General features: G+C 42.4%; 1 long non-coding RNA gene across 2 annotated transcripts in view; it reads right to left on the reverse strand.

Moving 5' to 3' along the window:
* Nucleotides 1-13,905, reverse strand: part of LOC123334634 — a 66,848-nt gene that overhangs the window by 15,245 nt on the left and 37,698 nt on the right. Inside the window, exon 1 of one of the 2 annotated variants that reach the window (XR_006552617.2) lies at nucleotides 11,805-11,994. The exons of the other annotated variant lie outside the window; for it this stretch is intronic. This is a non-coding gene — a long non-coding RNA (uncharacterized LOC123334634). Of the gene's footprint in view, nucleotides 1-11,804; nucleotides 11,995-13,905 lie in introns of those variants that run through there. 2 annotated transcript variants of the gene reach the window in all.

Raw genomic sequence — 13,905 nt, forward strand, 5'->3', positions numbered from 1 at the left:
GAAACATCAATTTTTTTTGCCTTTTCCGACTTCTAGAGGCTGCTCCTGTGACTCTTGACACGCTTCTCCCATCCTCAACCCAGCAATATTGGATCAAGTCTTTTCTCTCACTGTCTGACTCTCACCAGCTGGGACTGGTCCCCTGATTTCAAGGACACATATGACTAGATCAATGCAGGACAAGGCTCTAAGAATCAGAGTGCTTGAATTCCACCTGCCACATATACGTTTAACTGTTGGAAACAGCTAGAGGATCTTTTTTTTAGAAGAAGTATTCCCATAATATTCTCATTCTTCACAATTCCAATTTTTAGAAACTGGCTTCCTAAATTCCTTCTGTTCTTCATTTTGTCCTCTCAAAGCATGTTTCTCTCAGTGGTCAATTCTTCACTGATTGCCCTACACCCCATTTTCTGTTAAGTAGGCTGCACATCATCTCTCATCCTCTAATTCTACCAGATTTCCTTGTATTCCAGATGTCATCTTTCTTCACGTTCCTTGCTATGTATCCTCTTGTTTGCTACCCTTTTTGTTACCCTATATGTCTTTTCAATACATTTCCCTCCAGATTCATGTTTTATGTCTGTCCTAGAAATAGGTCAGAAAGAGACAATGACTGACTATTGTCAAACATCTTCTTCCAAGTGAACAATAATATAATCCCACTGTTTTTTAATTGCAGGTGATAAAACTCTATGGTTTTCATCAGAAACACACCTGTCAAAATGATTGTAGTTTTGCCCTTTAGGGAAGCACTGGATGTGAGAAACGGTTTACCTAATTCACCCCATTTCAGATTAATTTGATCTGTATTTCTAGCTGTGACTAAAGATTTTAATTCTTTATGAAGTTACCACCATGTTCATAGAGAAAATTTTTTCTCATCGTTAAATTTAAACATTTTGTTGAAAAAGAAAAATGTCAATTGCCTGGGTTGCATTTTTAGACAAATTCAGGTAATGAGCACGCCTGCCCTAATTTAAAATGTTATGTTTACATTTTTGGAGGAGAAATTTTTCTAGCATTACAAATGCGTCCTTAAAAATGTTCTCTAAAATATGACTTTTAGCCTACACTAGAAACAAACTGCAAGATTTTTTTTTTCTATCTAGAGTGTTATGGCTAAAAGTACATATTTTCCTCCCATATACATATAAATATGTCTGAAAAAATATGCCTTTTTCAGCAAGTTATTTAAGAAGGATTTCAAATATTCATATTTATTGCCAAATATGCATTATTTGCAAGCATCTGCATTCGCAGGGATAATATAGGGATACAGAGAATTTCTCAAAATCAATAATGAGTTAGCATGTACAAAGTTATGGCCAAATAAATCTATCATTTATCTCTTTTAAAATTTACACCATTTATCCTCTCTATATTTTTTCCCAAGTAGAGATAATTTGATTAAAGTTCATTTGAATGCAGCAATTGTTCTATAAAGATGTTTTTATTAATATACAGCTTCATTAGAGTCAAGTTGAATTAATATAGGAGGTATAGGGTGTGTTTGACGATCTCAGATAAGGCAAGTTATAATGAAAACTCATTCAATGCTAACTGAAATAAAACTATATGATCCTCAAAACATGCAATATTTATCAAGGATGGTAATGGATTATTAGAAATTCTTAATATTGAGTGTACAGTAGAACCACTCAAGGAGCTTAATAAATATGAGGCTTTGGGGCATCTGATTTTGTTGGCCAGGGGAGGAGGTTCCCAAAGCTCCATTCTAGTGATTTTGACACAGGTGGTTCTTGAGTATATATATTTGGCTGCATAGGGTCTTAGTTCTGGCACTCAGGATCTAGTTCCCTGACCAGGGATTGAACCCAGGCTTCCTGCATTGAGAGCGCAGAGTCTTAGCCACTGAACCACCAGGGAAGTCCCTTGAGGTGTTTTGATTGAAACATGTGGATTGGGCAAAGTTAAGGAAGTGAGTATTAATAAAAGAGTGCTCAGTCCAGGAAGAGAGCTAGCTTGGAGAAGGAACGCCCTAGCAGACTGAGTCAGGGTAGTGGGACCTTGGATGGACCTGGTGACTACATACACAGAAGGGGCAGTGCCAGTAGGACCCTCTGCTCTACCCGCCTTTCCCTCAGTTTTTGATGGGGACAGCTGAGGTGTCTCAAGCTTGTGTGAAGGGTTTAACAAACACAACCTCAAGACAAGTCCCTAGCCCTTTCTCCTGTCTACAAACCTCCTTTTATAAAGACTGTTTGGAAAATTCACTGGACTCAGAGCCTGAGAACTCTAAGAACTAGCTTTTTAGAACTCTCAGCAGGGAGGTGACTCATCCTGCTTGCCTTTGTCCCTGAAGATCAAAATTAGAAACAGCCAGGTGCCAGTCTGGTGTGCCCAACAGGCCCCACTCCAAGGCCACGTCTAAAACTCTTATATATATATAATATATATATATATATATATATTTTTTTTTTTTTAAAGGATAGGGCTTTAATTCCATAGTGGAGTGAAAGTTGCTCAGTCATATCTGACCCCAACTCTATGGACTGTAGCCTGCCAGGTTCCTCTGTCCATGGAATTCTCCAGGCAAGGATACTGGAGTAGGTCCTTCTCCAGGGTGTCTTCCTGACCCAGGGATCGAACCCAGGCCTCCTGCATTGCAGGCAGATTCTTTACCTCTGAGCCAGAGGTTAACTTAGAGTGACTCCTTTATTAATAGAAGACTTTCAGAATCCAGTCAGTTCACTGATCACGAGGTAGGGAAGAAAGGTCTCCTTCTCTCACTTACATAGAGCATCTAACAGCAAAACGGAGAGGGAGAGAGAGCAACAGGTGGAGGGTTGATGGGCAGGCAGAGCAGGGATTTCAAAAGGCTCCTGTTTCCCCTCAGCCTGGGCCCTTCATTTTCAGCCAGGCAGCCACTGGCAGAAGCTGAGCATGGAGGCCTCTTAGGCAACTCAGCTTCCCATCCATTCTGATCTTGTTTGTTTAGGTTTTTGATACAACTGACTTCTTAGAAGGCCCTTTCTTCCCAGGGAATTCACTAATCAAGGTGATACTCTATTTATTTCCATAAACAAAGCCTTATGAAAGAGCAGTTCATTCATTAAGAAATGTGATCATTTCCACTGTTGTACCTGAGTACTTCAAAGCACCATTGTTATTCACATCAATTAAGCCAGGTAACTGGGAAATATGAGTAACACAGGACTAGAATATATCCCAGCTGATTTTACAAGATTAAAAAAAACCCACCAAACCTAGGATATCTAAAGTCATGTTGTCTTGAGCATGTTAAGAACTTGCTTCATAGGGAAGAATAATCAGTGTTACAGAGGAGAGGACGGTCACATCTTTTTAGAATGAAGTAATTTTATTCCATATAATTTACCGAAGCTTAGAAAGTTCCAAGTGGCTTCGTCCTTTGTGCTGGGAATATACCAGAAAGTAACACCTCCTCTTGGAAGAGTGAATGCCATGTTAGCATCCAGCAAAGGAGTGTGCAGCTTCCCTGGTGGCTCAGTGGTGAAGAATCTGTTTGCCAGTGCTGGAGACTTGGTTCGATCCCTGGGTCCGGAAGATTCCTCTGGAGGAGGAAATGGCAATCCACTCCAGTATTCTTGCCTGGGAAATTCCATGGACAGAGGAGCCTGGCGTGTTAGAGTCTGTGGGGTCGCAAAAGACTCGGACACGACTGAGCGACTAAACAATAACACATAGAAAGAGAAGTCTTTCAGTCGTGTCCTACTCTTTGCGACCCCATGACCCCATGGACTGTAGCCTATCAAGCTTCTTCGTCCATGGGATATTCCAGGCAAGAGTACTGGAGTGGGTTGCCATTTCCTTCTCCAGCAGATCTTCCCGACCCAGGGATCAAACCTAGGTTTCCCGCATTGCAAGTAGACGCTTTACCATCTGAGCCATCAGGGAAGCCACAATAACACATGAGAATATGAAAAACAATTTTTGATCAACATTTTTATTATTAAAGTGTTTTTGTGGTCTAAGTAAAGATGGATATTAAATTTCAAAAACAAATATTAGATTTAACTAATTACCTATGCTGTTGTTGTTTAGTCCCTAATTTATTACTTGTACATAGTCTTAATTCAAGGGACAACTCATGACTAAGAAAGAAAAAATGTCATTAAACAATCATCCCCTCCAGTTAACAAACTGTACACATTTCATGGCGACAGAAAACAAATTTTGTGACGAGTTTTAAAGAAAGTTACAGTAGAAAGTACCTGAAGTAAATAGAGATGGTTGAAGTGGTAATCAGTTAAAGCCTTTACAGGAAAATAAAATTGACCTCTCTCTCACGCCTTCCACTTGCCCCAACTAATTCTTTCAGTCTTTTTCTATTGAGATGTAATTCACACACCACAAAATTTACCCTTTTAAAAAGTGTAAAGTTCAGTGGCTTTTGATATTTCACAAAGTTATACAACCTCACAACTACCTATTTGCAGAATATTTTATCACACCAAAAAGAAATCCTGACCCTTTAGCAGATCCTTCTCATTCCTTCCCGCCCCCACCCCACTGGCAGCTATTAATCTACTTTCTGTCCATATGTATTTGCTTATTCTGGATATTTTATATGAATGGAACCATCCATGTGGCTTCTGTGTCTGGTGTCTTTTACCTAGCATAAGGATTTCTAGGTTCATGCGTGTTTTAGCATGTACCACTACTTCACTCCTTCTTATGACTGAACAATATTCCACTGTATGAATATAACACATTTTGCTTATTAATTCATCAGTCCATAGATACTTGGGTTGTTTCCACTTTGGTATATTAGAAGAATGCTGCTATGAATATTTGTGTACAAGTTTTTGTGTGGACATATGTTTTCAGTTCTCTTGTGTATACTTTTAAGAGTGGTGCTGGCTCATAGTAACTCTATGTTTTGAGGAGCTACTCAACTGGTTTCCAAAGTGGCCTTACCATTTTATATCGCTGCCAACAATGGATGAGGGTTTCAATTTCTCCACATCCTTGCTGAGACTTGTTATTGTCTTCTTTTTTGTTATAGCCATTTTAATGAGTATGAAATGGGATCTCACTGTGGTTTTGATGTGCATTTCAATTTTGCCTCTTTCAATGTTTTGAAATTGATTCAATGGTAAAAAAGGAAGGAAACTCATGATAGTTTCCATACCTCCAAATAAACTGAAAAAGGAAATTCTAGGGTTAGATTCTAGAATTGGTTCATAGCTTACCTATTTCTTTATATATAACTCTATTAATAAAAGGAAGCCTATAGCTTATCAAAATGTATAACATAAACATAGGAAAATATAAAACATTGCTACAAGTAATATAACTGTGTTGGGTGAGTAGAAACTTAAAATATGCAATGGGTGTATTATAAGGTTTTGTTCTCAGGTGGCGTTAGTGGTAAAGAACCCACCTGCCAATGCAGGAGACATAAGAATCTCCAGTTCCATCCCTGGGTTGGGAAGATCCCCTGGAGGAGGGCATGGCAACCCACTCCAGTATTCTTGCCTGAGAATCTCATGGACAGAGGAGTCTGGCAGGCTACAGTCCATGGGGTTGCATAGAGTAGGACACAACCGAAACGACTTAGCATGTGGGCACACTCACTAGAGGAGTGTTAAGTTTTTGTCTTTGAGCTTCCTAGGAGCCAGAGTAAAGTGATGAACTATAAAATTTGTAACATTCATAAAATTAAAAACAAGATAGACTCCATTAATGCCACCATAGCATCATTATTTTTAGCACAAGCCTTCCAGTGTCGAGGAGAGGCTAAATCCTGATGCAGTCCCTCCCACTGCTGACTCTTCCAGATGGTAGACCTAACAGCAGCCTCTGAAGTCCTTGTGCCCAGCAAGTCATCTTCACTCCCTCTTTGTCCTGCCCACCTTTTCCACTGAGGAGATCCAAACGTGGGTCTTCAAGGCCAAACCCATATGTGACTGTTTTTTCTTGGTCGATCCTTCATGCCCCCCAGACAGAATCAATCTTCCTTTCCCTGTGCTGTCACAGAACTTTGTAAGCAGCCACCATATCAACTTTCTGGGTGTCATTTGCTTAGGAGTCAGTCTTCCCTGGTGGACAGTGATGGGTTTCACGGGGAAGGCGTTGTCTTCACTTTCCTGTCTTCAGTGCCTGTCACAGAGCAGATCTTCAGCGAAGGGCACTGTGCCAGCTTGCTTTTGTCAGTCAGTCCTGACTTCTCACCCTCCCATAGACGCACCTCAGTTCTTCACTGTCCGTCTTTAGAAGCGATCCCCAGAGTGAAAACAACGTTTTCCAGATTTTAGCCCATCAGGGTGCCGAGCGCCCATCTGCTCTGGAAACCGGGTTTTCTTCAGCTTTCACTTTCTAATCTAAATGTGAGCCTTTGTTTGTATCCCTGATAAATGTCATCTTGTTCCCTGCAGGAACGGACAACTTCATCTTGCCAGACCAAATCGAAAAATCTCAGTGGTAACTCTGTCACGTGTCACATCTGCTCTATCAACTAGCTTGATGTCATTGTGTGTGGGAGGATAATGTGAAATATATGCATTCGCCTTTTTAATTTAATTGTGGACTTAATGCCAAAAGAGAAAATATCCAGTCAGTCTAGTTTTTTGTTGGGAAATTTTTTTATTGTCCTTCTAATTCAAGATTCTAGAACAAAAACAAAAACAAAACTACATTCCTCTCTCCCGCCATCCCTCATCAAAACTTCAGATAGATTTGGAAAAATACGTCATTTAAAATACATGTTCTCTGCCTGATGACTCCCTGACCCTTACAGACACTTTTTTTTTTTTTTTGGTGGTAATTATTTTAAATTTATTTTTAATTGGAGGATGATTGCTTCACAATGTTGTGTTGGTTTCTGCTGTATAATAACATGAATCAGCCATAAGTATACATATATCCCTTCCCTCTTGAACCTCCCTCCCTCTCCCCCCATCCCACCCCTAGGTCATCACAGAGCACTGAGCTGAGCTCCCTGTGCTATACAGCAGGTTCCTACTAGCTGTCTATTTTACACATGGTAGTGTAAATGCTTCAGTGCTACTCTCTCAATTCATCCCAACCTCTCCTTCCTGCCCTGGATCCACAAGTCCCATGTGTCCCAACTGTGCACTCCAACAGCATCTTGTAACTCACCATCAGAGAGCTTGCATCATAGTTTGTATCATTGTCTCTATCCCTTACCCATCTACAGTCTCAATATCCAGATTTTACTCAGCATCTCACTAGCTTTAGCACATTGCCTGGCTAGAATTTTGAGTCAAATCTAATTTAGATCAATTAGATAATATGTATAAACACTATATTCTTTTGTGTGGTTCCACCACTGACTGGGCGGCTTCCCTGGTAGCTCAGCGGTTAAAATGTCTGCCTGCAATGCGAGAGACCCAGGTTCGATCCCTGGGTTGGGAAGATCCCCTGGAGAAGGAAATGGCAACCTACTCCAGTATTCTTGCCTGGAGAATCCCATGGACAGAGGAGCCTGACGGGCTACAGTCCATGGGGTCATAAAGAGTCAGACACGGCTGAGCAACTTAATTTGGCTTTTGACTTTGACCACTGACTGGATCAGTCACTAAAAAGATGGGGTAAGTTATCTTAAAGTAACAAGTGACATTATTTCAGGGAAAGAAAGGCAGTCAGCAGATCACATTATTTCTCTGATAGCAGCTTTTCAGGTTCCCATAAGCTAATCAAGTGATGACTTACATTCAGCAAAATCGTAAACCTCCTAAAATGCAGAACATAACAATTTATCAATAAACAAAATGTCAATTTGGAATGGACACATTTCAAAGTGTATTTGTTGCCCTGAAATGTCTGCATAACTCTAGGCTGCAGTGCTGAGTTTCCAAGTTGGGGCATCTGAGGCACTACTCAAGGGGTTTTATTCCTGGAGCAGGAAGGTCCCCTGGAGAGGGGAATGGCAACCCACTCCAGTATTCTTGCCTGGAGAATTCCATGGACAGGCCAGGGAGTCGCAAACAGATAGGCACGACTGAGCAACGAACACTTTCTCCTCACATTCCCGGAGCATTTAAAAAGATGTTATTAAAAGCCACTTACCCCCTCCCAAGGAGGTCCCATGGTGGGAAGTCTAAAGGGGTGTTCTGGTGAAAACTCAGTATAATTTGGTTTTTAAAAACTCTCCTCTGCAAGACATCTCCATGATATAAATATTCCTAATTAGCACAGAATTTCAGTTTCTTCATACAAAACGCTGCAATGTGACTTAAGCCTGCTTAAAATGATCTTAACTTGTCCCATTTGGCAGACTAGGCCGGGGTCTTAGGAAGCCCAGCCCCGCAGCGTTCAGGAATGTGAGCTGGCTATGCGAGCTCTGTCCGGATCTGAGAGAGCCTTTTTGTTGACCTTACCCTGAATTCTTATATTCGAATACATCATCAGAATGCAACAGCCAGCTACTGGCTAACTGACAAGAGAAACTTTGGGAACACCAAGGCAGAAAAATGTGAGAAGTGGAAACCTACCCAAACCGAAGCTTTCCATGTATGGTTTGCTTCTTAACATAAAGCAGCCCTAATGAAAAGTAGGCTTTCCATGAGCACATCATGAAGAGACAAAAATACTCTTCTTATTTGTTCTCTTCCCCTTTGGTCAGCTGTTGGATGCCATGAAAAAGAAAATACATCTCTATTTCCCAAACCCACCCAATCTTAATATCTTGGCATCTATATTTATATTCTGTCAAAAAGTTAGTAATATGAAATGCATGCCAAGTCGCTTCAGTCTTGTTCAACTCTTTGTGACCCCAAGGACTGTAGCCCGCCAGGCTCCTCTGTCCATGGGATTTCCCAGGCAAGAATACCGGAGTGGGTTGCCATGCCCTTCTCCAGGGGATCTTTCTGACCCAGGGATCACACCTGTTTCTCTTATGTCTCCTGCATTGGCAGGCAGGTTCTTTACCACTAGCGCCAACTGGGAAACAATAATATGAAGAATTTATCATAAATCCTTGAGTTATGTTTTCTGAACCAGAACTTCAATTACTAAGGATTCATATGTGTGTGGCTCTGAGTCTGTGTTATGACATGGTCTTGTTCTCTAGAACTTAACAGTTGACAGATTTTTTACATGAAAGATTTTCCCCCATACTTTCTTCTACCACCATGAAAAAAATTATAAGAAGTCTGAGAATTAACAAAATAAACAAACGTTTTTGAGTCGCTAAATCATGTCTGACTCTTTTGTGACTCTCTGAACCGTGGCCTGCCAGGCTCCTCTGTCCATGAGATTCTCCAGGCACGAATACTGGAGTGGGTTGCCTTGCCCTCCTCCAGGAGATCTTCTTGACCCAGTGATGGAACTCCCATCTCCTATATCTGCTGCAGGGGGATTCTTTACCACTGACCACCAGGGAAATGAACAGATGGTACAGTAATAAAAAAAAAAAAAAAACCCATGGGGCTTGGGAAGCCTGAATGGAAGGTGGGACAGGGAGGCAAAAGGTAAAGAGAAAGGGGCCCATGAGTATAAATAGATTAAGAAATTCTTGCATGTGGTAAATAAGATCAGGCTATGATTTAAACGTGGCTGCATAGTAAGGGCACCATGGGGAATGTGTTTTAATTAGGACCAAGGCACCTCCTGGGAAACAGCTCATCTTAGGCTGAGAGTCACATGCCCCAGCTTGATGGAAAATTAGTGCCAGAGTTTTGGAGTGGGACGTATGAGTGTATTGCCCTTGGATGGATTCTGATGGAACCTTCTCGAAAGCCTACCAAAAGGGAAACCTGAGAATGAACGTGAACAGTGCTGTTTTCATTTAAGCGAATCGCCAGTCCAGGTTCGATGCATGATACAGGGTGCTCAGGGCTGGTGCACTGGGATGACCCAGAGGGATGGTATGGGAAGGGAGGTGGGAGGGGGGTTCAGGATGGGGAACACATGTACACCCATGGCGGATTCATGTTGATGTATGCAAAACCAATACAATATTGTAAAGTAATTAGTCTCCAATTAAAATACATAATTTTTTTTTAAAAAAGAAAATCTGTGAAAGATACTAGCGGTTCATTTTCCCACTTCACTGACAAAGCGTTACCATGAAGGGGGTGCCCTTGGTCACTTGAGAGTTCATCTCGACTTTGGGTTGCTGAAAGCATTTACATGCTTGGCAATTTGGTTACATTTGGTTTACTTAGAGCTATCATGCAAGGAATGTGAGAGACCTGGGTTTGATCCCTGGGTTGGAAAGACCCTCTGGAGGAGGGCATGGCAACCACTCCAGTATTCTTTTTTTTTTTTTACTTTATTGATTTTAATTGAAGTATAATTACTTTATAATATTGTGATGGTTTTTGCCACACATTGACATGAATCAGCTGTGGATGCACATGTGTCCCCCATCCTGAACCCCCCACCCACCTTCCTCCCCACACCATCTCCGGGTTGTCCCAGAGCACCAGCTCTGCCACTCCAGTATTCTTGCCTGGAGAATCCCATGGACAGAGGAGCCTGGCGGGCTACTGTCCATGGGGTTGCAGAGTCGGACACGACTGAGTGACTAAGCACAGAGCTATCACGCCACAGCCTCATCAGTGCTGTAACGGGTTTTGACATGACACGGAAGTGGCCCAGTTCCAATGCGGCAGCAGAGGAGTTGCAGGAAAGCCTTCATAGAACTTCTGTGGGTGCTGCTGACTCAGAAGCACATTGAGGGAAGAGGAAGTTGGTGCAAATCATACAAGAGTGGTGAGGGCAATGGTCTTGAGTACATGTGAGATGGCTTTCAGAGCCACTGAAATTCATAGGTGAGTGAATTTTGAAAATGGACTGAAAGAGTTAACATATATAAGTCTAGAGTGTCATTATGAATAGACTAACAAGTAATTTGGGTTTCCCAGATGGCTCAGTGGTAAAGTATCTATCTGCCAATGCAAGAGTTGCTGGATTGATCCCTGGGTCGGGAAGACTTCCGGAGAAGGAAATGGCAAACCACTCCAGTATTCCTGCCTGGGAAATCCCATGGACAGAGGAGCTTGGTGGGCTAAGGTTCATGAGGTTGCAAAGAGTTGGGAATGACTTAGCAACTAAACACCACCACCGCCAACAACAACAAGTAATTTGTCATCCAAACAGGATGACTCTGAGAATGAAGGGTATGTTATTAATAATGCTAAGACAACTGAGGTCAAGTAAGAACACCCCACAGGCAGAGGAGCCTGGCAGGCTATAGTCCATAGCGTCAAAAAGAGTTGGACACGACTGAGAGACTTAGCACAGCAAGAATATCCTGGACAAACTGCCATGTAGAGTCACAAATAGTTTCTCCTAGGAACTGTCACTTCCACTCTTAGTTTTATAATGTTGGCAGTTTAATCCTATGCATGTATGTTTTAAATCAGAAAAATATATAAAATTACATAACTTACACATCTAAAGGGCTTCCCAGGTGGCACTGGTGCTAGAGAACCCGCCTGCCGATGCAGGAGACATAAGAGATGAAGGCTTGATCCCTGGCTTGGGAAGATGCCCTGGAGGAGGGCATGGCAACCCACCCCAGTACTCTTGCCTGAAGAATCCCATGGACAGAGGAGCCTGGCAGGCTATAGTCCATAGGAAGATAGAGAGTCAGGCATGACTGAGTGACGGAGCACAGATACACACATCTAAATGAAGCAAGAGGAATGAGGTCTCACAAGAGGGACAGGGCAAAGATAGAAGCAGTATTCTATCATTGTTCCAATAGTCACGTTGTTATTTTGACCCTAGTACCCCACTTCCTGATGCCATATTATAGTCTAGAAAGTTATGTCTGTAAACTCATTGTCAGTTATTCTTTACCCACTGGCAACCCCAAAGTGGCCTACCTTGCATAGAATGGTCAGGCTGTCCCAGTGGTCGTGGTATGCCCCACTGTAGCTATTTGATCGTACTCTCTGCTTTGTTTTCTCTTTCAGGTAGTAGCCTTTCAAGGTCCAAAAGGATGTTTTTATGTTAAAAGCCTGGCAGTCCAGTTTAGAAACACGTCACTTCTCATCACAGCTGGCCACATCAGTCCTGTCAAGACACTAATGGTAGAAAATCTCTTTAGAGTACCCATGAGACCAAGATCTAATTTACTTTGTTCCTAATTCACAAAGTTGACTTCTTTTTTTTTAAACTAGCTGAGGTTTTATCTGTAGTGAATTTTAACATGTAGCTAGAAGTTTCCATTGCAAAGTGTACTTGTTTGGTTTTATGCTCTTTCAAGTGACTTTTGAAAAGTTTTGGCATTGTAGATTGAACTCTTCCTCTGTCCATAGGACTGGTAGAGAGAGAAGTGTGCAGTCTCTGGCCGCTGTCCCAGACCACTTCCTTGAACAACTGCCTTTATGAGGGAGATGAGATGTGGCGACTGAGCTCCCCACTGCTCTCAGAGGTTTGAATAAAGCTGGACTCGGTGCCCTGTATGAGAGCATCTGGGCCACCAGTCCACTGATTCTGTACATGCTCAGTCGCTCAGTTGACTCCAACTCTCTGTGACCCCGTGGACTGTAGCCCGCCAGGCTCCTCTGTCCATGGGATTCTCCAGGCAGGAATACTGGGGTAGGTTGTCATTTCCTCCTCCAGAGGATCGTCTTTACCCAGGGATCAAACTCAGGTCTCCTGCCTGCATTGGCAGGCTGATTCTTTACCACTGAACCTGGGAAGCACCCCCCACTGACTCTGAGTCTGATGCGTTAACCTTTCATCAGTGATCAGGACTGGTATCATCTGCCCTGGGATGCTTTCTCTGTGAAGAAATGGCAAAGTTCTGAGAGAAGGAGCCATGGGGCGGGTAAGTTTGATACTGGGGCACAAAGTGCATCAGAGCACAGGACAGAGCCTGGAAGGGGGCAGCCCCATCCTGCTAGGGGGCTCACTGTAAGTGGACAGCCACTGGGCGGCCAAGGTTGAGGGGTTGGGGGAGCAGGATGTGAGCAGAACAGCACGGAGGCCCCTACAACCAAAATATCTATTGTCTCAGTTCAGTTCAGTTCATTTCAGTCGCTCAGTCGTGTCTGACTCTTTGCAACCCCATGAATCACAGCACGCCAGGCCTCCCTGTCCATCACCAACTCCCAGAGTTCACTCAAATTCAGGTCCATCGAGTCGGTGATGCCATCCAGCCATCTCATCCTCTGTTGTCCCCTTCTCCTCCTGCCCCCAATCCCTCCCAGCATCAGAGTCTTTTCCAATGAGTCAACTCTTCGCATGAGGTCTCTATTGTCTACCCGGGAACAAATCATGTTACAAAGATGAGAAGGTCAGCATTATTCTCAGAAGGTTTTCAACTTGGGACACAGTTCAAGTCCTCTTTGGTTAGGTTCCATGTCTGAAAGACTTGGGTCAGCTGTAGAAGCTTAAGTTGGCTTAGAATTTGTACTATTAATATTTGCACATTTGGTAATAATAATTCTTATACTTTACATATGTATAATGCAGTGTATATTATTCAGTTCAGTTCAGTCTCTCAGTCGTGTCGACTCTTTGCGACCCTATGAACATGTGTATATTTTATATATATATATATATATATATATAATGTGGGGCTTTCCTGGTGACTCAAGTGGTAAGGAATCTGCCTGCAATTCAGGAGACCCAGGTTCAGTCCCTGAGTCGGGAAGATCCCCTGGAGAAGGAAATGGCAACCCACTCCAGTATTCTTGCCTGGAGAATCCCATGAACAGAGGAGTCTGGCAGGCTACAGTCCATGGGATTTGCAAAGAGTTGGACACAACCGAGTGACTAACACTTTCACTTTTCATATATTATGTATATAATCTATTTGGTCTCAATAACTCTGTGAGGTACATAGGGCATGTAATAGTAACTCTATTTGGTATACGAAGAAACTATGGCACAAAATATTAAGACGTAACAATAGTGGTAGAAGCCCCCAGAGATGGGGATTCAAACCAAGGCTTTCTGACTTCAGATTCAAGGATA

The sequence above is a fragment of the Bubalus bubalis genome, chromosome 8 (assembly GCF_019923935.1).
Source record: "Bubalus bubalis isolate 160015118507 breed Murrah chromosome 8, NDDB_SH_1, whole genome shotgun sequence".
In the NCBI taxonomy this organism is placed as follows: Eukaryota; Metazoa; Chordata; class Mammalia; order Artiodactyla; family Bovidae; genus Bubalus; species Bubalus bubalis.